Source organism: Manis pentadactyla, chromosome 3 (assembly GCF_030020395.1).
Source record: "Manis pentadactyla isolate mManPen7 chromosome 3, mManPen7.hap1, whole genome shotgun sequence".
In the NCBI taxonomy this organism is placed as follows: Eukaryota; Metazoa; Chordata; class Mammalia; order Pholidota; family Manidae; genus Manis; species Manis pentadactyla.
The window spans coordinates 216,828,134-216,853,121 of NC_080021.1; the positions used below are offsets into that span (position 1 = coordinate 216,828,134).

The 24,988-nt window shown below is 46.9% G+C and overlaps 1 protein-coding gene across 7 annotated transcripts in view; it reads left to right on the forward strand.

Moving 5' to 3' along the window:
* The first annotated feature begins 2,703 nt into the window (after positions 1–2,703).
* PRRC2B (proline rich coiled-coil 2B) overlaps positions 2,704–24,988 on the forward strand; it is a 92,340-nt gene continuing 70,055 nt past the window's right edge. For 4 of the 7 annotated variants that reach the window (XM_036913522.2, XM_036913526.2, XM_036913528.2 and 1 more), the window contains exon 1: positions 2,704–2,918. The gene's annotated coding sequence lies outside the window, so the exon portion shown is untranslated. Of the gene's footprint in view, positions 2,919–21,083; positions 21,193–24,988 lie in introns of those variants that run through there. The other 3 variants (XM_036913524.2, XM_036913531.2, XM_036913523.2) reach the window with 3 other exon arrangements.

Sequence of the window (24,988 nt, forward strand, 5' to 3'; positions counted from 1 at the left end):
ATTGTGTGCTAAGTGCTAGTTACTTATTAAAACACGAATAACTCATGGTTCTGTTTGGAAGAGCGCCTAGTCCTGTAGAGGACACAGACATGTATAGAAATGACAACCACCAGCAAGGCTGGGATTGTGATGGAGGGAAGGTGGGAGGGAGGCGCTGGGGTGGGGGTTAGATCAGAAGAAACCACAGCAAAGGACAGAGAACGATGCCAGGTCATAAAAGGAATCAACTTTCCAAATGAGTTCCCTCCAAAATAAAAAAGGAGTTGAAGTTGACCAATGACAGGGTTTTCAATATTCCACATGAAATTAATGCAAAGGAGATCCATATTCAGCCATAATATGGTTTACAAAGTAAATCATGGATAAAGAAATACATTTATAAGTACTATACAAAAATATTAAATTTCAAAGTAACAGAAAACTCATCACATTTTGGGAACAGGAAAATTATATATACATAAAATTTGCATTAGGCCTCAAGGGATGTTTGAAGTTCCCCTTCTGGGTCAGTTTGGGGATCTGGAGAGATTTCTCCACCCATAAGCAGAGTTGCAAGTTTCCTATAATTTAAAAGGAAAAAGGTAAAAATGAAATAAATTCTTGCCCACTGGTTCCTGCCAACTCTTCTAACTTTGCATGGCTTTGTCCACTAGTTCTTTACTTTCTTTCCATATTCCAGCTCTGAGTACTTGGTGTTTCATTTCTCCTTGAATGCCCTCACTCTCTCCCCATCACAGACAGTCTCTTGGGGCTAAGTAACCCCAGGAGCCCTGGTCCAGCCTTCACGCTCGTCTTCCTCCTGCTGTCCTCTCTGGGTCCTGAGTTCTGGGAGAGCTTGGACAGGCTCCTTCAGTGTCCTGGAGAAATCCCAGGTGCCAGCCCTGGCTGACAGCCTCAGTCCACAGACCTGCCCCAGCCCCCATACCTACTCCAGCATCTTAGCCTTGCTTGCCTCTAGGAGGGCTCAAACATCCAAGACTGTTGCTGCTGGGTTCCAATCCTTGCTTCATCACCCGGGCCATTGGTGACCTTGTCTAAGGTCACTTAACTTCTCATCTCCATTTCCTTATCCGTAAAGTGGGAACAATAATAACTGTCTCCCAAGTAGTAAGTGATCTCTCATAAAGTGTGTAGCAGTATGCCTGGCTCAGAAAAGATGCTCAGTAAACAGGATCTATCATTGTCACCCCAGAGAAGTGCAGAAAGAAAAGGATTTCCTGAATCCAGGATGTGATTTGGATGTAGCCTGACCCTTGGGTTCTCTGGGAGAGAAGCATCCTGCCATTTAACTCCAGGGACCTAGCAGCCCTTGCTGTCCCCAGAGGGCACCACTCCTCTTCTCCGTCTGCCTGAGGAGCAGAGCACCTGTTGACTTCCCCCCAAGCCTGCATGGTTATTATTTCCTCTTGCCTTCCGGGAGCACTCATGGCTGTCCAAGCTTTTCATCTTTTGTTTTCTCTTGTCAGATAATAGAAAAGGTAACCCTCTCATTTTTAACGAGTCCCAGAGTCTGTTACCTCCCAGACAAAAAGGTCAAGGAGGAGACACCCATTCCTCCCTTTAACAAACCAACCTACATTCATAGAGCACATACTGTGTGCCAGGGAGGACCTGTGCTAAGTGCTAGCCCTAACCCTAACAGTAGTGAGGTGCATGTGGGTTAACTTTCCTTCCAGGCTTGGCTGTGTGGCCTTGGGCAAGTTATTTAACCTCTCAGCGACCTGTTTCACACCTGTGAATTGGAACAATAACATCTGCTCAGCGCCAGGATTAGAGGAGACAAACCACTCCAGGCCCTCTGCACAGGTCAGGGCCTTCCTGGTATTTGCCCCTCTGTGCGCCGGCACAAGTGCCCGAGGCGGGGGGGCGGGCATGATTGGGATTCCAGCCCCCTAGCTACTGTCCTTTCTTTGATTTTTCAAATAGTTTTTCTAATTGCCAACGTATCAGAATAAAAGGTGAGAATCCTCCTTAGCTGTCCAGACCTTTGATGGACCTCAGACCCCAGAGGTAAGAGAGGGCAGAGTGCATTCTCCAGACCTTTTGTTTTGTGTTCACACAAATACACACACACTCAAGAGGAGTGGCTTATTATTTTTCATTTTACAAAAAAAGGGATAAAGTATAGTGTGTAACCTTGTTTTTGAATGAACAATGTATTATTTTAGTTTCCTTTCCGTGCCTATGACATGTACATGTTTTAACGAAATGCGGGCTCGCGGTGTGCTCGGAGGCGCTGCAGTTCCAGTGGGAGGGCGCACCCGCCCCGGGACCCACTATCCCAGCACCCCCCCCCCCGCCGGAGCGCCCGTCCCCCGCTCTCCCAGCTCCCAGCCTCCTCCCCTGCCCGCTGCCTGCTCGCGCACACCCCCCGATCCCCGCCAAAATTCTCTCCCCAAGCCCCAACTCGGTCCCCCCCTTTTTATCGCCCTTCCCCGGCTCGCGCCCCGAGTCCCCGCCGCCCCTCCCCCAGGCCCTTTCCCCTTCCGGGGCCCACTCGCCCTCCCTCCCCGCCCCGGCCCCCCTCCCCCGCCCCCTCCAGGGACCCCGGCCCCTCCTCGCGTCCCCTCCCGCCGCCCCCACCGCGCGCCCCCAGTCCCCCCCGGCCCGGGGGGCGCGGCAGGGGGCGCTGCGCGGCTGAGGCGCGGCGGCGGGCGGCCGCGGCGCGGGGAGGAGGCCGGAGGAGGCGGGGGCGGCGGCAGGCGGGGGGCGGGGAGCCGCGCGCGGGAGGGAGGCGAGCGGCGAGACAGGCTCCGAGGCTCCCGCGAGCCAGCGCCGAGCGAGCCCGGGAGGTGGGGAGCGAGCGAGCGAGCAGCCGCGCCGCCGCCTCGCAATCCGCCGCCATCCCGCCGCCTCGGCGCCCGACCGCCGCCCGACCGCCATCGCCCGGCCCAGTCGCGCTCGCGGAACCAGACCAGGTGGGCCGGGACGCGGGTTGGCGCGGGCCGGGCCGGGGCGGCGGCGGCGGGCGCGGCGTTAAGATGGAGGCGCCGGGCGCCGCGGCCGGGCTTTGTCTCGGTGGCGGCTGACTGACGGCGGCGGCGGTGGCCCCCGGGCCCGGCCGATCTTTGTCCGCTTGCGCGCCAGGCTCTGGCCGCCCGCGCCGCCGCCGTTGCCCGCCGGCCGGGCGGGGGCTGCAGGGCCTGGGAGGCGGGCTGCGGGCCGCCCGGGCCCTCTCGCCATTGTTGTGGCGGCGCCGCGCGGCCTCTGCCCGGCGGGGTCGGGCAGCTGCTCGGCGGGCGCCCGGAGGCCGCGGAGTCGCCTTCCGCCCGGGTTCCCGCAGCCGAGGATGCCTCTGTGGTCTGGGGAGACGTGCACGGCGGGCCTGCCCCCCCGCCCCATCCTGCCTACTTTTAAAAGCACCAGCCCGAGGCGGAACCCGGGGCCGCGGCGGCTCTCGGGGCCGGGGCTCGGGGTGGCGGTCGCCGAGCGGACCCCCGAGCGTCCCCGGGGCTGGCGGCCTGTGCGTAGGGGGCCGGGGGTTAACAGCCGCCGAGGGTCGCGGGTCGGTTGCGGGAACGAGATTATCTGCAAAATACTGAATGCGCTGTTGCTGAAAATGTTTAATAATAAACAGGATGTCGCTACTCGGAGCTGCCAGATGGGTTTTTTTCTTCCTTCTGTTTTCTTTTTTCTCCCCCCTCCCTTCTAAGTGCTGTAAAATCGTGGGCCTCCAAAGAGTGGGTTTGCCTACATTAAATCGGAAGGTTTTTTTTTTTCCTCTCTCCCTCTCTTTCTAAATGTCGTGGGAGGCCCGAGCCCACCTTTAGGCAAGAAGAGGAGGTGATTTTCAAGGGAATGGTAGCTTGAAAGAAGTGGGCGAAAGGGGGTGGCTCTCTGGAGTGTGTCATTTGCTAAATGGCTACCTGGGAGAAACCTTTGGAAGCCTGTGGTTTACGGGGTTGTTAAACAGCCCCTGAGATTTTTTTTCTTCACGGTTTTGTGTGCGTTTTATGTGGCTTTTTACATTATCATCCAGTTTGGTTTTTGTAAGCATCCATTTGAAGTCTTAGCTTGGTTTCTCCGAACCCAACTGCAGCCATTTAGCGATGTCTGTTCAGGGCTCTGTGGTGTAAGGTGGGCCTGGAGAGGCCCAGGCCTTGGAGGGGGCAAATCCTGCTTGGGTCAGAGAACTCTCCTGGGGTTCTCAGAACCTTCGTTGGCATAAACAGGGACATTGCATGTTCTATTTCTTAGTGTTGGAAGATGTCACGGTGCTAATGGCTGTAAGCTGGTTATATGTTCATTATTCTACCGTAAGACCCAGAAGAAGGCCTGGCATGCAGTTGTTGTTCAGTAGTTGTTTCTCCTAAGGCTGTTTGTATGTCTGCCATCAAGTCCTTGGATGGAAGTTAGCCACTTGTGGTACCACCCGTAGGGCTGTGCCATCTGGCAGATGCCACAGGTGCTGTGCTAAAGCTGGGACAGGAGAAGGAATTTAAGGCACACACATCACTGGGCACTTGCTTTTTCAGTGCTGGGCCTCAAGAACTAAATATATCTGGGCTGTGTGGTGATAAGGGCCTTGTTTTTGGATCTGGGGTGCCTGCCTTTTGCGAGGTTGTTCTTACAGCTCTGGTTAAAGGCTGAGTTGGAACAGTATGAGATACTGAGGACAATAGGCAGAGACCCAGGAAGTCCTGCCTCTTGAGGGCAACTCCTGTCCTTTGGGAATGGCAGGTAATCACTTGGGGAGCTTCTGCTTGTTCGGGCAGGTGTGTCTCTGGGAGCCTTGATTTTTTTCCTCAGTGGGTTTACCTTACAAGAAAGGCTCTGAGCCTCAGCTCCTGCATCTGTATAATGGGAATAATTAGGCCTTGCCTTAGGTATCTGTGGGGCTCCCGGGAGCCTCATGTAACTATTTGTAGCAAAGTGTTTCCATCCCTAGGAGGGTGATGAAAATGTATGTTGTTTTCATTGGTTACCTAGTTCTCTGTTTTTTTTTCTCCTAATTCCTGATCTTTTTCTCCTATTCTCCTGGATGATGGAACTGTGGCCTCCCCATCCAGATTCTATCTCTAGCTAGAATTTTGGTATCACAAGTACCAGTCAACTGCCTGAAGCACCAAAATGGCCTAGAAGATCTGGGCTGCTCCGCCAAACCTGGGTGTCTGCGGTGTATTTTGGAAACGGTAGGAAGGCCTGAGGCTAATACAGGAAGACTGACTGCAGTCTTGGCTGCAGCTGAGAGTTGAGACCGAGGTTACCTCTGGGCCAAACCTGTGCTGGTTTGAAAACCTCCCTGGAGGCACTCTGCTCAGACGTTTGGGGGCTCTGCAGCCTAGTGGGAAATTTTTTTTGTTCAATTTGGCATTCCCACAACCATCTTTCTTTTGTTTTATTTTATTTTGTTCTTTTTAAACCTCCTTAGAACCTCCTCCAGGCCTTCAGGCTGTGGAACGGAGACGTCTTAGCCAGGGTCCTGTCTTCCTTCCAGTTTTCCCTGAGTCTCACCTCTTCACCCCTGCTTTCAGTCTGATTTCATTCCTGCCCAGCCCGGCTCTGGACTGTTTGTCAGCTGGTTGGTTGGGGAAGGAGGCGATTCCACTGCCCCGCCCACTAAACCTTTTTACCTGTGAATTTCAGTTAACCTTGGGGCACCCTAATGTTGATTGCATGGTGGAGGGGCCTTGTCTCACCCTGCTATGGGGGACTGCTGTTTCCTACAGGGCTCTGGGTCCTATCCAGTGTCTTTTGAGCGGAAATGGGTACAAAGAAAGCCTGGGGAAGGAAGAGCCAGCAAACCCTGGGAGAGTGGAATTTCAGGAATGGCCAGTCAGAAGTAGTTCCAGCTTGGTCTAGTTGCCTGAGTCCTGACGGAGGGATTTACGTTACACCTTTCAGTTGGCCGGTTCACCATTCTCCCACCCCCTGTTCAATTTAAGTTCCCTTTCTTCCTGAAGGATTATTTTACTGTACTTTCAAGATTTTGTTACTTTTTTTTTTTTTTCGCCTTGCACAAAGTACTGACTCATGTTGCTAATGGCTGTAGGCTGGTTATATATGCTCATTATTCTGCCTTTTAAGCTTGATCATTTCTTTGTTGGTTTCTATTTCAAACCAGAATAGGCCAGGTGGGCCTGTGTATTTCTAAAGTTGATAATGAGGCTTCTCTACTGTCAGATGTAGATATCTTGTTATGGGCGGGCAGGTGTTAAGCAGGAGCTGTCTACACTAGATTTTAAAGCAATGCTTTCCCCTTGAAAAATAAAATTTCTAGCAGAGATCTGTTGGGCTTTGTGCTCTGAATCTCATAAATTACTCAAGGCTAACTAGACTGCCTTCTTTTCAAATTGTAACTCAAATTCTTGTAAGAGTTTTTTCTGGGGCTGGTATAGCCCTAGGAAGCTTGGATCTATCATTCTGACAAAAGTAAAGGCATTTATTTACCTGTGGTGCTGGAGATAGGAGAGGGGGATGGGAGATGGTGAGCTTTCTGGGGAAATTAAATTGTTCATGACAAGCTTTTAGGTTGAAAAGGTGCCCTGTGGACCTGGGCCTCCTCACCTGGGAGCTTGAAGACAGGGGCTTTGCTGTCGTTGAAACTGCTGCTATCTGGGTGGCATGTGGGAAACTACCCTAGACGGGATGCCTTCCTTCCCTTAGTGTCTGGAGTCAGAAGTCTTGTTGAGCCATGTTCTTAGTTGTGCTTGTTGGTTTTTCCCGTGTGGCCTGAGCGGAGGGCTAGGTTGTTCCTGTGAGGTGCTGTGTGCAGCAGGTGGTGTCTGTGGGCAAAATGAAGTCTCCCTTAAATCCTCCGTATTCTCTCAGACTGCCTCCTGCTGCCCCACTGTTGCCTCTGGTTCTGTAGCTCTGCTCTGTCCTTTCTACTTCCTTTTCAAGGCAGCTATCAGCCTTTTTTTTTCTTGGTGGCATTGCTAAAGCAGTGTTTATTACTTTTTTTTTTTTGTAGATAATTATTTTTTATTGAAGGGTAGTTGACACACAGTATTACATTACATTAGTTTCAGGTGTACAACATAGTGATTCAACATTTATATACATGACAATTCTAGGTACCAGCTATCACCATACCAAGCTGTTACAATATCTTGACTATTTTCATTACATCCCAGTTACTTATTATTTTACCATTGGAAGTGTGTACTTTTTGTTTGTTTGTTTGTTTGTGAGGGCATCTCATATTTATTGATCAAATGGTTGTTAACAACAATAAAATGCTGTATAGGGGAGTCAGTGCTCAATGCACAATCATTAATCCACCCCACGCCTAATTTTCGTCAGTCTCCAATCTTCTGAGGCATAAGTGTTTATTACTTTTAAAAGTCATTCTCATGTAACAGATCCCCCTTCAGCATCTACTCTTTGCCAGGCACGATGGACAGCCCTCTAAGTATAGTTTTCCACATGCATGAAAGTAATGTTTTTCACTGAGGGGAAAAAAAGGAAAATGCTGAGAAGAATAAAGACAAAAATTAAAATACAAATCACCTGTAACCTCCAGCGACAATAGCAGAGACTGGTGTGGTTCTTTCCTTTCATTGCTTTTTCAAAATCAGGAAAGTAGTATATATACCACCCACAGTTCATACACTTCCTCCCAGTGTCACGGTGTATTTCCCTAAGTAATGGAAAACATGACTTTCTGATTGCAATTGTTATTATATGGCTATGCCATGGTTTATTTAATCCTTTATAATGACATTAGATTGTTTCCCATTTTTCCTTCATAGAAACAAAATTTTAGGGAGCACTCTTTATGTAAGTCTTGGACCCTGTCGCTGTTTCCCGTAAGTGGAATTTCTAGTCTGAGAGCACAGGCTCCTAAGGTTCTCTCTGGTTCAGTGTGGGTTTTCTCCTTCAGCTGTTGAGTTCAAGGTGGCTGCCTTCATGGGCCACTAAGTTCTGGGTGTCTCAGTCCTGGCTAAACCTCTTACACTATTTACAGGTTTGGGTTTGGACAAGTGTCTTGACTTAAGCAGGTGTGGAGGTCCCACTTGCATTCCTCAGGGCTAGTGGGGAGAAGGCAAGCACCTCCTTAAAGAAAGAGGCCTTTGGGGGCCCCTCAACCTAACTTAGTCATTACCCTCCAGGATTCTTTCCTAGTTCTTATTGCTTTTCTTTATAGCTCTTTTCACAACTTTAAATACAGTTTTTGAAAACAATTATTTCATTGTGGTAAAATATGCATAACAAAATTTACCATTTTGACCATTTTTTAAGTATACAATTTTGTGGTGTTAAGTAAATTCACATTGTGTGAACCATCACCACCATCCATCTCCAGAACTTTATCATCTTCCTAAACTGAAACTCCTTCCGCATTAAACACTAACTTCCCCTTCCCCTCCCGCAGCACCCACCATTCTACTCCATCTCTATAAATGTGATGACTCTAGACATACTGTGTAAGTGGAGTCCTACAGGATTTGACCTTTTGTGTCTGGCTTATTTCACTTGACATAATGTTTTGAAGGTTCACCCGTCCGTAGCAGGTATCAGAATCCTATTCCTTTTTAAGGCTGAATAATACTCCGTTTTTTATATACATTTTGGTTCTCTGTTCATCCGTTGAGGGACAGCAACTCACAAATTCACTTCTGTTTTTACTCTCTGAGTCATCCTTTTCCCCCGATGGAGTGCCTGAGTGCACCAGAGTGGACTTCGGTTGCTGTGCTCTGTCTTCTCACCAAGTCTTGACATAGAGGGGGGATGCGTAGGGTGTGCGGTGCAGCTGCATAAGCGGCTTTGTGGGACCCCACCTAGAAGTCAAGCTCAGCTCAGCCTGGGTGCTGGGTGGGCAGAGAAGGCCTTACAGAAAGTGCAGCAGACTTGAAATAGGCACCATTTGAAAATAGCATGCTAAGCCCTGGAGTATGAAAAAGGTGTTTCTTAGTTGAAATCAGAAATGTACGGGCCCCAGAAGAGAGCTTGGGGGTCAGCTTACTTTCCAGGGTGCCAAAAGCCCTTTGAATGTGCAAGTGTTTTTGTGTGGCCAGTGCCAGCCCAGAGGAGGGCAGATAGGACCGCAGCTCTGGGAAGTCCAGGTTGACTTTCCCCATGTGCTTTGAGATCATCTCTTTGTGTAGAATGATGGGATGGATTACTGCAGGACCAACTGGAAAAAGGAGGTCATCTCTCCAGCACTCTTTTCCATGGTTTTCCATGGTTCCTTTGTGTCTTCCAGAGCTTTTTTCAGCAGGTGTTGTTTACATACAGTTCAGAGCTTAAAGAACTGCTCTGTTCCAGGAGGCACAGAAAACACCGGCCTGTCTGGGGGTGGGGGCACCACCACTGTGCCTGGCTGACCTGTCGATGGGACTGAATGGGCTGAGTGTTTCAGAAGGAGTTGGGGAGAGTCGAATGTTGTCCTGAAGCATAATGTGGAATTTTTTTATGTGATATAAAATTAATTACGGAAGTATACATACTGGTGAAAAAAAGAGAAAGCAAGTGTACAAAGAAGAAAAGCTCTTCCCTCCAGCTTCCCAGCTGGTAACCACTGTTTAGAGTTGGTGTGTCTGTCCTTTTAGGCTCATAGTGTACGCATAAATATGGCCCTTTGTAGGAAGGTTTTTAAAAAAATAAAAATGGGATCGTACTAGTCTTTTTTGTACCACAGCGTGCATTTTCAAACATACCATGACTTTTTCTATATTAATATATACAGATCTATCACACTTTTGATGTCTTTAAAATAATATTTATTAGGTTTTAAAAAAATACACAAGTGTTTGAAGAAGAAAACAAACATTGCATAATCCCATGGCCCAGATATTCCCAGCTGAGTTAAAAAAAAAAAAAGTTAGAAAATTTAAGCTGTATTGAGAGGTATAAGGACTCTTACCCAGTCTCTCTGAAAGAAAACCATTATGAGAAGTTTCTTATGATTCCCTTCAGAAAAAAAAAATTGTGCATGTTACACACACGCATTTATATTCTTAATAAAGCATGCTGCCCTTTTCACTTAATAAAATGCCTTGGTGTGTTCAGTGTCAGCCCGTACAGATGGATTACATCATCTGTTTTAGCAGCTGCAGAAAATTCTTTGTGGATATACTTGATTTAACCTGTTTCCTTTGGTGGACATTTGGGCTATTTCTGGTTTTTAGATATCTCACAATTTTGGTAAAATTTCTGCCAAATTTCAGAAACATTATATAGTTTGTATATAGTGTGTGAACATGTTTCTGCAGTTCTGCTAAATTCCTTTTTGAAAACCTTTGTGTCCATTTATACACAATAATATACAAAAGTGGGTGTTTCTGAACTATGCACTTCTCTAAATGAATAGCCTTTTAGGTCATGCTGGATGTGCATGTCTCCTGAATCAAAAGCAGTCGCTGTTTCATGCTTGCGATGGTCAGTGTCGGAACTTAGGGTTTCATCAAATGGGACAAGCATGGCAGAGAAACCTCATTCACTGTGGTCTCCCAGTGCAGAACTGACTGTGGGAGGCGTTGTCTTGGGCATCTCATTAGGTGAAGGCCCATGTGGCAACTAGACGGGAGTTGTAGAGGGAGGGACAAGTAGCCAAGTCTAAGTTTGATTTTCAGTATCAACTAAAATGATGGTACTTGGAACAGATATTTTCTTCTAGCCTTTATACACTAGAGCCTGGCAGAGGAAATTCAGAGGCCTCATCCATTTGGAGTTCTCCCATAGCCCTCCGGAGATTTCTGAAGCTCACGTTTTGCAGCGTTTGGTGGTTTTGTTTGCTGTTAATACTTCTTACTGTGAGGAATTTATGTATTTTGGAGGCCAATCCTCTGTTGCATCTCCTGTTGATGGCTATCATGCAGGTCTGCTCAGTCTCCTACTTGGCTTCTGGGCCCGGACTTTCCCCATCTAGTTATTCTAGGAGGTCACACCTAGTGGGTGAAGTGACTGCAGAAATGAAGCCCCTGGAAATGCCTGGGTGGATTTCCCCAGGCCAGGTTGGGAAGAATTTGAACTCAGGCAAGGCAGGTGGCCAGAGGGGATGCGTTTGGAGCTACATGGCTCTGGCCCTTATGGGTTGTTACTCTTCCCTTGAAATCCCAGGGAAAACCCACTGGGACAGTTGGGACTGCCCTGCCCCGTCTCTGCTTCTTTCCCCGTGGAGAGTAGCCTCTGGCCCGGCGGTCAGCGCCTTCAAATCCAGGTCCTACCACTTGCCAGCTGGGTGATTATTTAATCTTTCCGAGTCTCTGTTCCTTCTTAGAAAATGTGATAGTAACACCTTCCTCCGGGAGTTGGGGGGAGGACTCAGTGGGTCACATGCTGAAGTGTTTATACGGTACCTGGCACGAGGCAGGCAGGCTCGATAAACAGTAGCTATTAATGGTTCCTGGATTCAGCACTAGCCAAGGGCCTGGGGGTTTGGAGTAGGCAGGCTTATACACTTGGGGCTTGTTTGTTTACTAGATGTTGGTGTTTCTAATTGTGTGCTAAGCCCTGTGCTAGATGCTAAAGATTAGACCAAAAGCAAGTAGCCCCTGCCCTTACCTCTGGGAGCTCAGACACCCTAAAACCCAGGGCCTGCCTGGGAGGGTGGAGGCATTGGGGCGCTGACATCCATCTCGCTCTCCAAGGTAAAATACCACCTAAACAAGGGCATTTGATCACTGGCTGCCTCCCTGTGCTCTTTTCTGTTCCTTGGAGAGTTTTAGGTAAATATCTGGGGAGGAATAAAGATAGGTATGTTAAGGCAGTTTATGGGTACAAGGCTACGGCCCTGATTTGCCATCGGGCAGGCAGGAATCTTCATTTCGTCCACCTGCCTGCTGTGGGACCTTGAACAAGTCTTGTTTTTACTCCTCTGAGCCTGTTTCCTTATCTGCCAAATGGAGATGGAACCTGTCATATAGTATCACTGTGACAGATGACACCTGTCAGCTCAGAAACAGTATAAGGTTCCAATTCTATATAGCTCCATCAGACTTTAAAACCAACATAAGAGTAACAATACAGGCTTGTTGCAAAAAACCCAAACCCATCTGTAGTGCACAAAGTAGAAAATGAAACCCATTCCTTCCTGCCTGCTACCCTCTTTTCATATGGAGATGAGTGTTGTCTTGAAAACAATTTTATCTTCCACTAATGGGAATGTTTTCCTTACACATGAATTCTAAACCTGAAGTGACCATGGAAAACAGGAGATTGGAATGTTTATGGGTATACTGTAACGTGAATAAAGATAAGTAAAAGACTACTTAGATAATATGGTTCCTCAGCCTTATCACTTCAGTCCTTCCTGTCCTCTTAAGGAATAAGCTGTTGTAATTCTTTGCCACCCTGGACAAATCGTAATGTGTTAGTGACACGTAGGTCCGGCACAGAGTACATTTTACAAGTGCTCTCTCCAGAGATCTCACAGCTCTGACACAGGAGTTTGGGTTTGGGGCAAGGTGAGCTATGTGCCCTGTGATGTGAACTTGTTAGGGTTAAGAGTCAGCTCCAGTGCATGATGGTTTAGGCATTGGGGACAGATGGTGGAGTGGGGAGTGGTCTGGAGTTGTGAGAATAGAGTTCTGTTAGTGTGGGTAAGGCCTTTGTGATACTCATTTATCATAAGTAATAAATGGATAACGTTAGTGCTTTTGCAGTGAGAGCACATGCTCCCCTTTTCCCCGTTGTGGAAATGACAGGTTTGCATACCTGTGAATGCCACTGGGGAACTTGGCGCTCACTTATGTCTTCTTTTTGTTTCTTCAGACCTCGTCTTACCTGCCTAGTGGCCCAGTGACTGTAATCGTCCTGGGTCTCCTCTAGTGTGTGAGGTTTGGAGAATAAATAGCTTGTGAGTCCTGGGAGTATGGTCCTTTGGGCTTTGTTGGAGAGCATTTAAACCAACTTTGGCCCTTTTTAGGCCCCCTGCCTTTAGTGTATTTGTATTTGTTTATTTTCATCAGAGAGATGGTGGATTTGTGGGGAATGAGTTGTTGATGAACCATTTCTTTGTAAGTAAATACCCTATCGCAAATGGCTCAGCTCCTGAGATGTGATAGAAGGAGCGGAGTGGCCTTGGTCTGCTACCCCACCTCTGAGCCTCCATTTCCTCTTCTGTAAGGGGGATTGTTGACAGTATGATAGCCACCTCAGTGCCTGTTAGCAGGATCCTCTGTGTGGTTGTAATTTCTCAACCAGCCAGATGGAATATTTCTTCATTCTGATTAAAGGGCGGTAGTGCATCCAGGTGGAATGCATTTGTTGCTAAGGGGTCTCCTTTGGGGCTTCTGAGGAAGCCATTGTTCACTCTCTTCTGCCTCCTAAAGGCTGAACGGTGGGAGTGCAACTGTTGGAGGAGGGCTGGATAGAAGGGGAAGATGGGTGTTCTGCTTGAAGGGGGCTCTGTTCTGTACCCCTCCAGGCATTTGCTGCTAGAGGCCATCTGATGCTTGTGTAATTTACCTAAGTAATCGTCTGGGTTCTGCGGCACTGCTGGATTCTTTGGGTGGGGGTTACAGATTGCATCTCCTTCCTCACTTTCTTCCTGACTTTCAGTTTCTTGGGCACAAACTAAAAATATGCTTAATAGAAATGTCAGATGGTACACAAACAGTGGCCCAAACGTGTAAATGATACATGTACTAAGATGTTGGTTGCAGCATTATTTGTCATGGTGCAAAGTTGGAAATAACTCCTATCTGCAGAGTAAATAAGATGTGGTGCTAAATGGGTATGTGTTTTCTTGGAAAGATGACCATAGTATATTAAGACAGGAAAGCAAATTGCCGGATAATATAGTAACTTCCCAAATTTATAGAATAAAAATTGAAGACCACAAACTGCTTATAGGCTTATGCAGGTTAAGAAAAAAGATACAGAGGACATCCAGCGAGCTAACAGTGCTTATCTTTTGAGTTGGATTGATTAATTTTGCATACTTTCATATCATTTGAATTTGTAATACAGCATGTATATTGGTAACAATAATTAGTAACAAAGGTAACTAATTACAAAGGTAACCCATTAAATATAAAAAACACATGCCTATGAAGAGTGGTCTGGGCCAGGACTGGGTGGCTAGGTTATTGGCTCGTTTCTGGGAAGAGCCTCACCCAGTCTGCTTATTTTGCTCAGACCCATCCTGAATGCCCTGACTCCTGGTGCTGGGCCCCGTAGGTCCACATGAATCCTGCCGATTCAGTCGTCTGTCTCTTGTTTGTGTGTCAATGGCCCTCAGAAACTGCTTTGTTGATCTGGTGAAAGGAACAATCCAATACAAATGCCATCTCCGATAACTGTTGTCTACTAAATCAGATTTTATAGTATAGAACAGATTTTGGTGGCATTTGCAAAGGACTACTCATTTGTTAATTTACCACTGTTTGGAGGTGGAAAAGGAAGGAGAAACTGAAATAGAGCTGTGTGTTCTGTATATTTCTTTTACTTGCCAGGTCCTTGGTAAATTTATTTTGACCCTGGAGAAGGCCTGTGTGTGGCACATCGGTCCAACTGTCCATCCCCAGCTGCCTATTGAAATCGTCTTTTTGTGTTTAATTGCTAAATAACTGTGTATTCAAAAGGTGAGGTAGGCTGGGTACCTCCTGGGAGACTACAAATGGATTTCTAGTCAGAGGCCTTTGCAGGCTTAGGCCCAAGCTTGTGTCCTGTGAGCTGTGTGGGTGTGGCCTGTGAAGAAAGCCTGCGTACAGAGTTTGAGTTGGTCAGGGGTGATGACAAGGTCCCCAGAACCATCCAGCAAGTGCTGTGGCTTGGGGAGACTCAAGACAGAGCCTTCTGGGTGAGGACCCTGTAGCCAGTGCCCACCCTGGGGTCATGGGACCCTGTATTTGAGAAAAGGTCCTCACCAGATGCAGTGTCCACCCAGACCCCACCCCACCCCAGGCTAGGCGAGGCCAGACTTGCCCTTCACATTCACCAGAGCCCCAGGAGTGCTGGCAGAGCCCGGGAGTGCTGTGGCCGCCTACTCCTGGGCCTTAGGCACCTGGGGGCCTCGTTGTCATTCTCGGGGGCCCACAGCATAGCCCTCGTGATCCCCATAGGGGCAGTGTTTATCTAGTGCCCACTGAGTGCCCGCGCTTCCGGCAGCAGACCTGGATGTCACCCTGACCTGGGTTCAGGCTCAGGTTTTGCCATGCCCTACCCTGATGATAGTGACCGTGGACCATTTAACCTCACTGAGTCTTGCTATCTTGTCTACAAAATGAGGTACAGATAGCTTTCTCTCAGTGGTTTATCTACTTTTATTTCTCGTTTCAAAGACTTATCTTTTAAGTCAGTTTCAATAAAATTTATTCATTAAATTCAGGCTTTTTCTTCATTGTTTCTACTTACCTTTCCATTTGGTTGTGTCTTTTACTTGCTTATCCATTCATTTATTTATTTATTTATTAATATTATGGTATCATTAATATACAATCACATGAGCAACATTGTGGTTACTAGATTTCCCCCATTATCAAGTCCCCACCACATACCCCATTACAGCGTAGTAAGATGCTGTGGAGTCACTACTTGTCTTCTCTGTACTATACTGCCTTCCCTGTGCCCCTTCCTATATTATGTGTGCTAATCATAATGCCCCTTAATCCCCTTATCCCTCCCTTCCCACCCACCCTCCCCAGTCCCTTTCCCTTTGGTAACTGTTAGTCCATTCTTGGGTTCTGTTGGTTGTGTCTTTTTTATGTCTTTTTGAATTGGATGCTCAATGTCATTCTTTTCTGTAAGAAATTTAAGGTTTTTAGATTATTTCCTCTGCATACAAATTTGTCTTTAAGTTTTGATTTGTTGTTTTCTCCATTTGTGCTGTTTTCTAGGTGTCTGCAGCTATGGTTTCGAATACCCCTTTGATTCAAAAGTTTTTTTTTTTTTTTGATATCATTAATACACAATTACATAAGCAACATTGTGGTTACTAAATTCCTCCCATTATCAAGTCCCTACCACATACCCCATTACAGTCACTGTCCATCGATGCTATAAAGTCACTACTTGTCTTCTCTGTGTCATACTGCCTTCCCTGTGCCCTCACCCCCAACATTATGGCTGCTAATCGTAATGCCCCCTTTTCCCCGCTTATCCATCCCACCCATCCTCCCCAGTCCCTTTCCCTTTGGTAACTGTTAGTCCATTCTTGGGTTCTGTGAATCTGCTGCTGTTTTGTTCCTTCAGTTTTTCCTTTGTTCTTATGCTCCACAGATGAGTGAAATCATTTGGTACTTGTCTTTCTCTGCCTGGCTTATTTCACTGAGCATAATACCCTCTAGCTTCATCCATGTTGTTGCAAATGGTAGGATTTGTTTTCTTCTTATGGCTGAATAATATTCCATTGTGTATATGTACCACATCTTCTTTATACATCTACTGATGGACACTTAGGTTGCTTTCATATCTTGGCTATTGTAAATAGTGCTGTGATAAACATAGGGGTGCATATGTCTTTTTGAAACTGGGATCCTGCATTCTTAGGGTAAATTCCTTCAAAAGTTTTTTAAATAGTTTTTTTTTTAAATTTTATTTTGGTATCATTAATCTGCAATTACACGGACATTATGTTTACTAGGCTCCCCCTATCACCAAGTCCCCCCCACATCCCCATTCACAGTCACTGTCCATCAACATAGTAAGATGCTGTAAAATCACTACTTGTCTTCTCTGTGTTGCACAGCCCTCCCCGTGCCCCCCCACACACTATACATGCTAATCGTAATGCCCCCTTTCTTTTTTTCCTGCCCTTATCCCTCCCTTCCCACCCATCCTCCCCAGTCCCTTTCCCTTTGGTAACTATTAGTCCATTCTTGGGTTCTGTGCTTCTGCTGCTGTTTTGTTCCTTCAGTTTTCTTTTGTTCTTATACTCCACATATGAGCAAAATCATTTGATACTTGTCTTTCTCCCCTGGCTTATTTCACTGAGCATAATACCCTCTAGCTCCATCCATTTTGTTGCGAATGGTAGGATTTGTTTTTTTCTTATGGCTGAGTAATATTCCATTGTGTATATGTACCACATCTTCTTTATCCATTCATCTACTGATGGACATTTAGGTTGCTTTCGTATCTTGGCTATTGTAAATAGTGCTGCGATAAACATAGGGCTGCATATGTCTTTTTGAAACTGGGATCCTGCATTCTTAGGGTAAATTCCTTCAAAAGTTTTTTAAATAGAGTTTTTAAGTTTTCTAACTTACAGGGTTATTTTTACTTCTGTTTTCATTATGTCTTACTGCACTGTGGGCAGAGATTTTTGCTTTTCAGAATTTGGGATTTTCCTTAAAGTCTCATATGTAGTCACTTTTGAACATGTTTGCTGATACACCTTTTTCAGATCTTCTGTCATCCTTATTTTGAGTGCGCTGGAGGTACCTGTAGAAATACATGTTTTTCTACAGTTTTTTACATAGTGTTCTTTCTCATTTAAAAATTACTCTGCATGTATAGGTTCACACCAGTTATATATTCATTATGGATTGTGCCCCTCCCCATTATAAAATGACTCTCTGTCCATCTTACTCTTTTCTGTCTGGCTTCTTTCCTTCAGCATTACGTTTACGAGTTTCACCTGTGTGTGAGTTTATCTGTTTTTATTGTTGAGTAGTACTCCATTATGTGAGTGTAGTATTTATTCACTCTAGTGGTGATAGACTGCTGGCCTGCTTTCACTTGGAGCTGCTCTGTATAGTGCTGCCATTAACATCCTCACACATGTCCTTGGATTTTTATACATTTTGTTGGCTATATGCCTAGGAACAGAATTGCTGGGTCTCAGGGTAGGCGTGTGTTTAGCTTCAGCAGACAGCTGCCAGTTTTCCAGTGATTGTAACAATTGGCATGCCCACTGGCCACGTATGAGAGTTGTCCGTGTTCCACATACTTGCCAGCACTTGGTATTGTGAAGATATCACTCCCCAAACTGATCTCTAGATTCTATGTAATTCCAACCAAAATCCCAGCAGGTTTTCTTTTGTTGTTGTTTTGCTTGGAAATTGACAAACCGATTCTGAAATTTATATGAAAATGCAAAAGGCCAAGAATAATCAAAAGTCTTGAGAAACAACAGTTGAAGTACTTATGTACAAGATGTCAAGACTTTATAAAAGCTACACTAACTAAGGAAGGACAATGTTGTCAAAAGGATAAATAGGCTGACAGAGTAGAACAGAGATCTTGAAACAGACTGCACATAAGTAGTCAATTTATGACAAAGGGAAAAGATGGCCTTTTCAGAAAAGGTACTGGGAAAATTGAATTCTCTATATGGAAAAAAAATGAGAATCTTCTACCTGCTATGATATCCAGGATCAGCTCTAGATAGATACAGAGTTTCTGACATGAAATACAAAACAATGAAGCTTCTAGAAGGAAACAATATCTTTTACCTTAGAGAAGCCAATATTCCTTAAAAGGATACAGAAGGCACTACTAAAATGGAAAAGATTGATAAATTGAATTAAATAAAACTTGTGTCTTCTACTTTTTACAGATACTCCAGTGAAGTGCAACAAATACTGTTTTGTAATTGCCCAGATACATTAGGCAGTCTGTCAGTTCCTTCATCCCCAGGAACCCTCTGTCCTCCTCTCTTCAGGACGGGTCGCTCTCTTGCTTGTAGTGCAGCTGCCAAGTCTGGCTTCCTTTACTTGTCATTCTGGAACTCTGTCCTATGTTCTTTCTCATTTCCTGGATCGTGTGTGTGTGTGTGTGTGTGTGTTGGGTATTTGAGTATCAAATAACAGCAACTATCTTACATGGCTTTAAACAATAAGGACATTTATAAGTAAGTGAAAGTCCAGAAGTGGGCAGGTTCCTGGTTGGTTGGTCCATTGTGCCATTTGTCATTAAGGAACTAGGTCAGTAACCCTTCTGGCCAGTCACCTGCAAGGCATGGGCTTCTCTTAGACCAGGCATGCCTCTCCCCTCACGCTGAGTGTGGGTGCCCTGGGCTGCCCTGGGAAGGACAAGCACACTTCCTCCAGGAAGGAGGAGAAAGGGTGAATTAGCGGCCACTGCGACATTTGCCTCTGAATTGGTTTGCTCTCATGTAATCATATCCCTCTGCAATTTTCTGAGAAGGTAAATGTTTTGAGTCCCTGAGTGAGTCTGGGAGTCTTTTCCTTTCCCACCTTGAGTTGGTCATCCAGTCTTGGATTCCAGATTGAAAATCATTTCTCAGGAAGGAGGGTGATGCTGGTGAGCAATGCATCATTGCTGCTCATGAGAACCCGTTGCCATTTTCGCTGTTCCTTCCTGGGACATTTTTTTTGGAACAGGGGGTGCTTTCAGAAGGTGTTGAGTTCTTGTCTTTATCCCTGATGTACTCAGATTTCATGTTGTGCTTTGTAATCTTATATCCACTCTTCTGGGCACTTGGTGGCCTTACAGTCTTGGGTACTTCAACTCTGGGAGCTTTTCTAGTAGTTTTTATTTGATAATTTCTTCTCCCTTTTTTCCTGGTTTTCGGAACTCCTCCTAGTTAAATTTGGACTCCTGGTTAATCCTTTAAGTTTGGGGTTGAAGCAGAGAGTAGCATTCACGTCCTTGTTGATTTTTCTGAGATTTCCTTGACTTTAGCTTCCATTTCATCTATTGAAGTTCAAATAGAAAAAACCCAACTTTTAAAGCAGCTTGGATTTGTAGAAAAGTTGTCATTTTTGTATACCCTGCTCCCAATTTCCCGTTACAAAAATTTTACATTAGTGTGGTACCTTTCTTTGTCCAAATTAATCAACCAATGTTAATACATTATTAACTGAAGTCTATACTTCACATTTTCTGTTCCAGGATACCATATTTAGTTGTCTCCATACTAGTTAACAAGTTTTCCTTGTTTCTGATGACCTTGATAGTTTTGAGGAATACTGGTCATGTATTTTGTAGAATGTGCCTCAGTTGGGATTTGTCTGATTTTTCTCATGATTAACCTGAAATAATGGGGTTTTAGCTATCCTATGTTTAATTCTTCCTAGGGCTTTTTCTTGTTTTCTGATTGTCCCTTAAGAAAAAAAAAGTTCTGTTTTTGTTGGATGGGTGCAGTATCTTCTCTTTTCTGAGGTTATTAATTTTACATTACTTATTTAAAAAAAAATCTTTAGTTCCTGGCATTGCTGGTTTCTTCTAGGTTCTGTTTTTTTGTCTGCTTATTTGGTCTCTGTCTTTTAGTTGAGGTCTCTCAGGTGTCTGTGGTCTGGGGCAAACACAGCTGATTGGCCCTGGGTGGGTGGGTCAGTGGGGGCTTTTCAGTGTAGGGTGAGTGAGTGGCAGGCTGGCCTTTTTTTCTTGAGCCCCAGATGTCTTTGTCTCTAGGTTTTCTAGAGAAGACTCCTTTCCTCTTTACCTGGGCTGTGGAGAGAGGGACTGGTATGTCTGTCTGCCACCCCCCTGTGAGGCCAGTACCAGAGGCCCGCTAAGGTCCCCATGATGGCTCCTCAGGTTTTCCCTTAGCTTCCTGGAAGCTTCCTTTCCTCACCCCACCCCCTTGGCTGGGGTGTTCTCCAGTCTGGGCTTCTCAAGGTTAGTTAATTCAGAGTGGTGGGGGGATGGTGCTGCGGGCTGCTGCCGCCGCAGCCCTCCAGCAAGCCCTCCCGCCTTAGACCCCAGCTCCCTGCCCTACTCCCACAGCTCTGACGCTCTTCGTGGGGTCCTGTAGTCTGCTGGGTCTGTGACCGCTGGGGTCTGTTCTTTGTCTGCAAAAATCAATTCTGTCTTTTGGGTTCTCTTTCATTTTTTCATTTTAGGGGATTTTGGAAGGGTGAGCCGTATATGCCTGTGGTCCTTTTGCCACGTTAACCAGAACCCCCAGTATTCTAAGTAGCATTTCTATGAACTGAATGGAATTGAATTAAGGACCATTTCTGGGATTTGTGTGTGGGTATAGACAGATACACCGTCATATTTATATACATTTTGTTTGAAGAATTGTGTGTATGGATATTTGTCAGTTACACCACTTTGCTGTTTTTTCTCATGATTGCTCGTAGTTGTCACAGAGCTGCCTGCCATTTGCTGTAGTGGCTACAGAGTATTTGGAGACAAAGGGTGTGGTGGGATGTCTGTCATTTGTTGCCACCTCTTTATACATATATGGAGTGTGAACTCTGTCCTTCCCCCAGAACTCTGGGAAGGGAGGGGAGCCTGACGGTGCGGAGAGTGCACCGGGAGCCCCAGGGAGGACCTGCAGGGAGAACCGGAGCCTGCTTGCTGAATTCCTTCCCTGCCACGGAGTGCTCTGTTAGCGGCTTGCATCACACCTTGTGACTGTTACCTCTTGTCTTCCAGCAACCTCCTAAAGTAGGTATTCTGTCCCCGTTGTGTAGAAGAGCAAGCATAGCGGCTGAGATGGCATTTGGACACACTGGCTCCTTCCATTCTGGTAGTTTGTGTGTAGACAGAGCTGTTACCTTAGGAGGGGATTTATCCTCCGGCAGGGGAAGAGTTTGACCCGGAGAGGCCCACTGCTTATCTTTGGGGTAGGTTTGAGCTTCTGCAGAGTGGCTATTGCTTTTTAGACAGTAGAACCAATCCTGTCTCTCCACCCTCCTCTTTTTCCTTCAGTCGTGAGTCTGATGGGGTCTGGGAAGATGGAGGGCTCGCTTTCTCCCAGGCTGAAGAATGGCACTTCCTGCCAGTTCGTCCTCTTCTAGCGCCCAGATTCCAGCTTTCTGGAGTGACGTCATTGCTCAGGAAGGGCTTTGGGTGTAAACAATGTCACTGCCCGCTGGCCAGGGACAGCTGTGGCTGGCTGGGATGGCTTCCTCCCAGGGTCTGTGCCCGGCCTGTCTCAGGCCTCTCTAGGCTTTTCTAAAGTTGTTTTCATAATTTCTCAAAACAAATCTGTTTAGAATCTGTATGCAGTATTATATGACCTTTATCACCGAACTCTTGAGATAGGAAACACACACACTAGAACAGAGTAGGTGGAGGAGTTAGTATTGCAGCCTGATGGCCCCAGAATTTAAGTACTTGTGCTGGTGAAGCAGTGAAGCTGGGAGCTGGTGTATGGGCGATCATTTCCTATATATTTATGCATTGCGGTTTTTCTTTATCAAGCCTATATTCCTTTTGTTACTACGAAATGTTATTTATGGATAAACAAATGAGCAAGACTAGGCTTATGCACCTCCATGAGGCAGCCTATTGCAACACCAGGGTGTGATTGCCTTGAATATCCATGCTTATTGCCCTCAAGTGGGAAACCTTGAAACTGGGGTGGTTTCATGTTGTGTTTAAAATGTAGTCACAGCAAAGTGTTTATCTCAAGAGGGTTTTCTGAGAATTAACGTGGGTCTCTGTCTCCTGAGAGTTAATTAAAGAGGTCCGCCAACAGATCCTGAACATCGTGAGTTTCTTGTGGTGGTTTTGAAGGTCTGCACTCTGCACCAGGCTGCCATGCTGTGATATGCCAAAGTGGGGCCAGGTCCTGGTGCACAGGAGGAGGTGGGTGCACAGGTGCCAGGGCTGTGGGAGCCCAGAGGTGGGTGGGGAATCAGAGGCATCCCTGGTTTGCATAGGATTCTGGAGGGATGAGTAGGAGTGTTGCAGAAGCCGGCGGTGGGGCTGACCTGCTGAGAGGTGGGCACTGCCGAGCCAGGGTGATAGCTGTCCTCAGCTGAGAACCTTCTAAGGGTGAGGTGGCACTGGGTCATGTGCACTGTGTTCTTTCTCTCAGTATTCCTGCTGTCCAACCTGATATGTGGGTAACAGTGTTCATCTCTGTTAAATCCACCAGGAGACAGGCCTACAGTCATATCTGGAGTGGGGCAGAGGTGTGTTTTAGAGAGATGAGACTGGTGCAGGGTGCAGGTGGAGATCGTGGTGGGAGCAGGAATGAGACTGGGTGGTGGTTTGGGGCCAGCGTGTTGGGTTGGGGGATTTTTACTAACCCTGGCGCAGTGGCAGGAGTTGAAGGTGTCTGAGCAGCTGCTCCTGATCTGGTTTGGTTCTAGTGGAGGGGAGATAAAGTCCTGACCTTAGGGTTAGGGAGTGCTGATCCTCTGTGGGATGCAGGGAGGCAGGGCTGGGGCTTGCAAAGCCATGTGTGCAGGAGACTTGGTAGCTTTGTTTCTTATTTTTAATTTCTGTGGTTTCCTAAATGTGCTGGCTCTGCTGGGGTGTGGCCGCCTTCTGGTGGTGGCTAATACTGGGTTACCAGAATCCTCACTTCCAGCCCTTTGTTGGGTTCCCTCAGGCCTTTATTTTCAGGCAGCTTGTCCTTGAGAGGCTTGTACTCTGTTCTCCTGGGCCTGTGCTGGGCCTCTGCAGGGCCTCTGCAGGTGGGGTGACTGGAGTGTGCTGCAGACTGAGTCCAGGCGCCTGCTTTCCATATGGGCCAGCTCCTGACTGCCAGGCAGTAGGAAGTGTGGGTGCTCCGTGCTCCTTGAAAGCCGCCCTCGCTTTTCCAGCCAGCACCTGGCAGAGCCCCTGAAAGCAGAGGTAGGCAGAATGTTTGGTCGTGCTGTCTGAGTGAGGCAGTAGAAGTGCCCCTGCAAAACCCGTGCTACCCCCGCCCCGTCCCAATGTACACACAAAATCCCTTTTGTTGAATTCATCTTACTGTAATATATTCTTTTCTGTATCTGCTTCTCCCTTTAGAATAGGGGTCAGTACACTGCAGCCCCAAATCTGGCCTGCCTCTTCTTGTAAATGAAAGTTTACTGGGACATGGCAATGCCCCTTCTGCTGTCAGCGATCACGCCCATGCTGCAGCGGCTCTCTTGGGCAGAGCTGAGTAGCTGTGATAGAGACTGGCTGGCAAAACTGAACGAACTTACTATCTGCCCTTCACAGAAAATATCTGTGGCGCCTGCCCTGGGGGACGGGGTGGAGTCTCTTGCTCTGTTGTCTCCACATCCCTGTCACCTAGTAGCCTGGTGTCTGGCACACATAGTCGTCAGTAAACGTCTGAGAATTTCAAGTAGGTGATGTGGCACCTCCCTTATGTTAAGTTCTTTTTTGCCACACTGTCATGTTGGAGAGGAATGGGATTATTTATTAATCTTGTATCTGGAGTTTGTGGTGGTGGTTCTTTACGTTTTGACTGAGACTTAACAAGTATACTGGCCAGTGACATGCCCTTTCTTGGCCCACGTGGTTGTTTCCTGAAGTGTTTGCCCAGCCTGCTTTCAATTCCCATTCCTGTCAGCTTATGCTTTTTGGTGTTTGTGTAGCAGTGGGATCTTTCCATTCCTTCTGTACAGAGACAGTGTATCTTCCTTACTCCACCCCAGGTTGGGAGCTTCTGCTGTGCCTGAACTCCAGGTGACTGCTCTGAGAGGGCGGCGTGGGCCGGGTGTGCAGCAGGTCCTTCTTCAGCACTGGTCACTGAGGAGAGAGCCCTGTGTGGTCCCCAGGTGTCCTGAGGGTGGAGGGCTACTTGAGAAAGCAGGTGATTTTGACCAAATGTTACTGGACTCATGGGCACCTGTGGGAAAAGAGTGAAGCACCTGGATTTTCTCTGGATGTAAATCTGGCAGTTGGCAGCATTGTCATAAATAAAATGCTCATCTTCGAAGACTTTGTTGTGTCATCACCCACCCGGGCAGTCAGCCTGGAGGCAGCCTTTGAGCCTGGCTTGACTTGGGTCCGAGCCAGATGTACTCGCCCTCCCACAGGTAAAGCTACAGCAGCCTGGAGTCCAGGTCCCCGGGCCTAGTGTCTGCAGCCCAGTGTTGTCCTGCCTGGGCTCCAAGCCTGGTTCCAGCCCTGGCTAGTCTTGTGACCTTGGACAAGTTACTTCTCTGTTCTGACTGCACTTAAGCGTCCTTCTCTGTAAAAGCTTGCTGACGACGAGTATCTTCCAGAAAGTGCTGTTGTGAGGAGTCAGAGCTCGGGCACGGGAGTGCTCAGCAGGTTGCCTGGCCCTCAGGAGTGCAGGCTTCCAGCTGAGCAGGCCTGACTGTAGCTGTAGGGGTTCCCTGTTGAGTACAGGCCATCCCAAATCTCCTGGAGTCTGACACTGGCTGGTACCCAAGTGCAGAGTGAAATTAATCCTGTTGCCCGGAAATAGCTTTTGATAAGATGGAGTGCAGGGAGGTTTTTCCTCTGGTGGACAGATAGGCAGTCTCAGTAACCTGTCTGACAGGTGGGA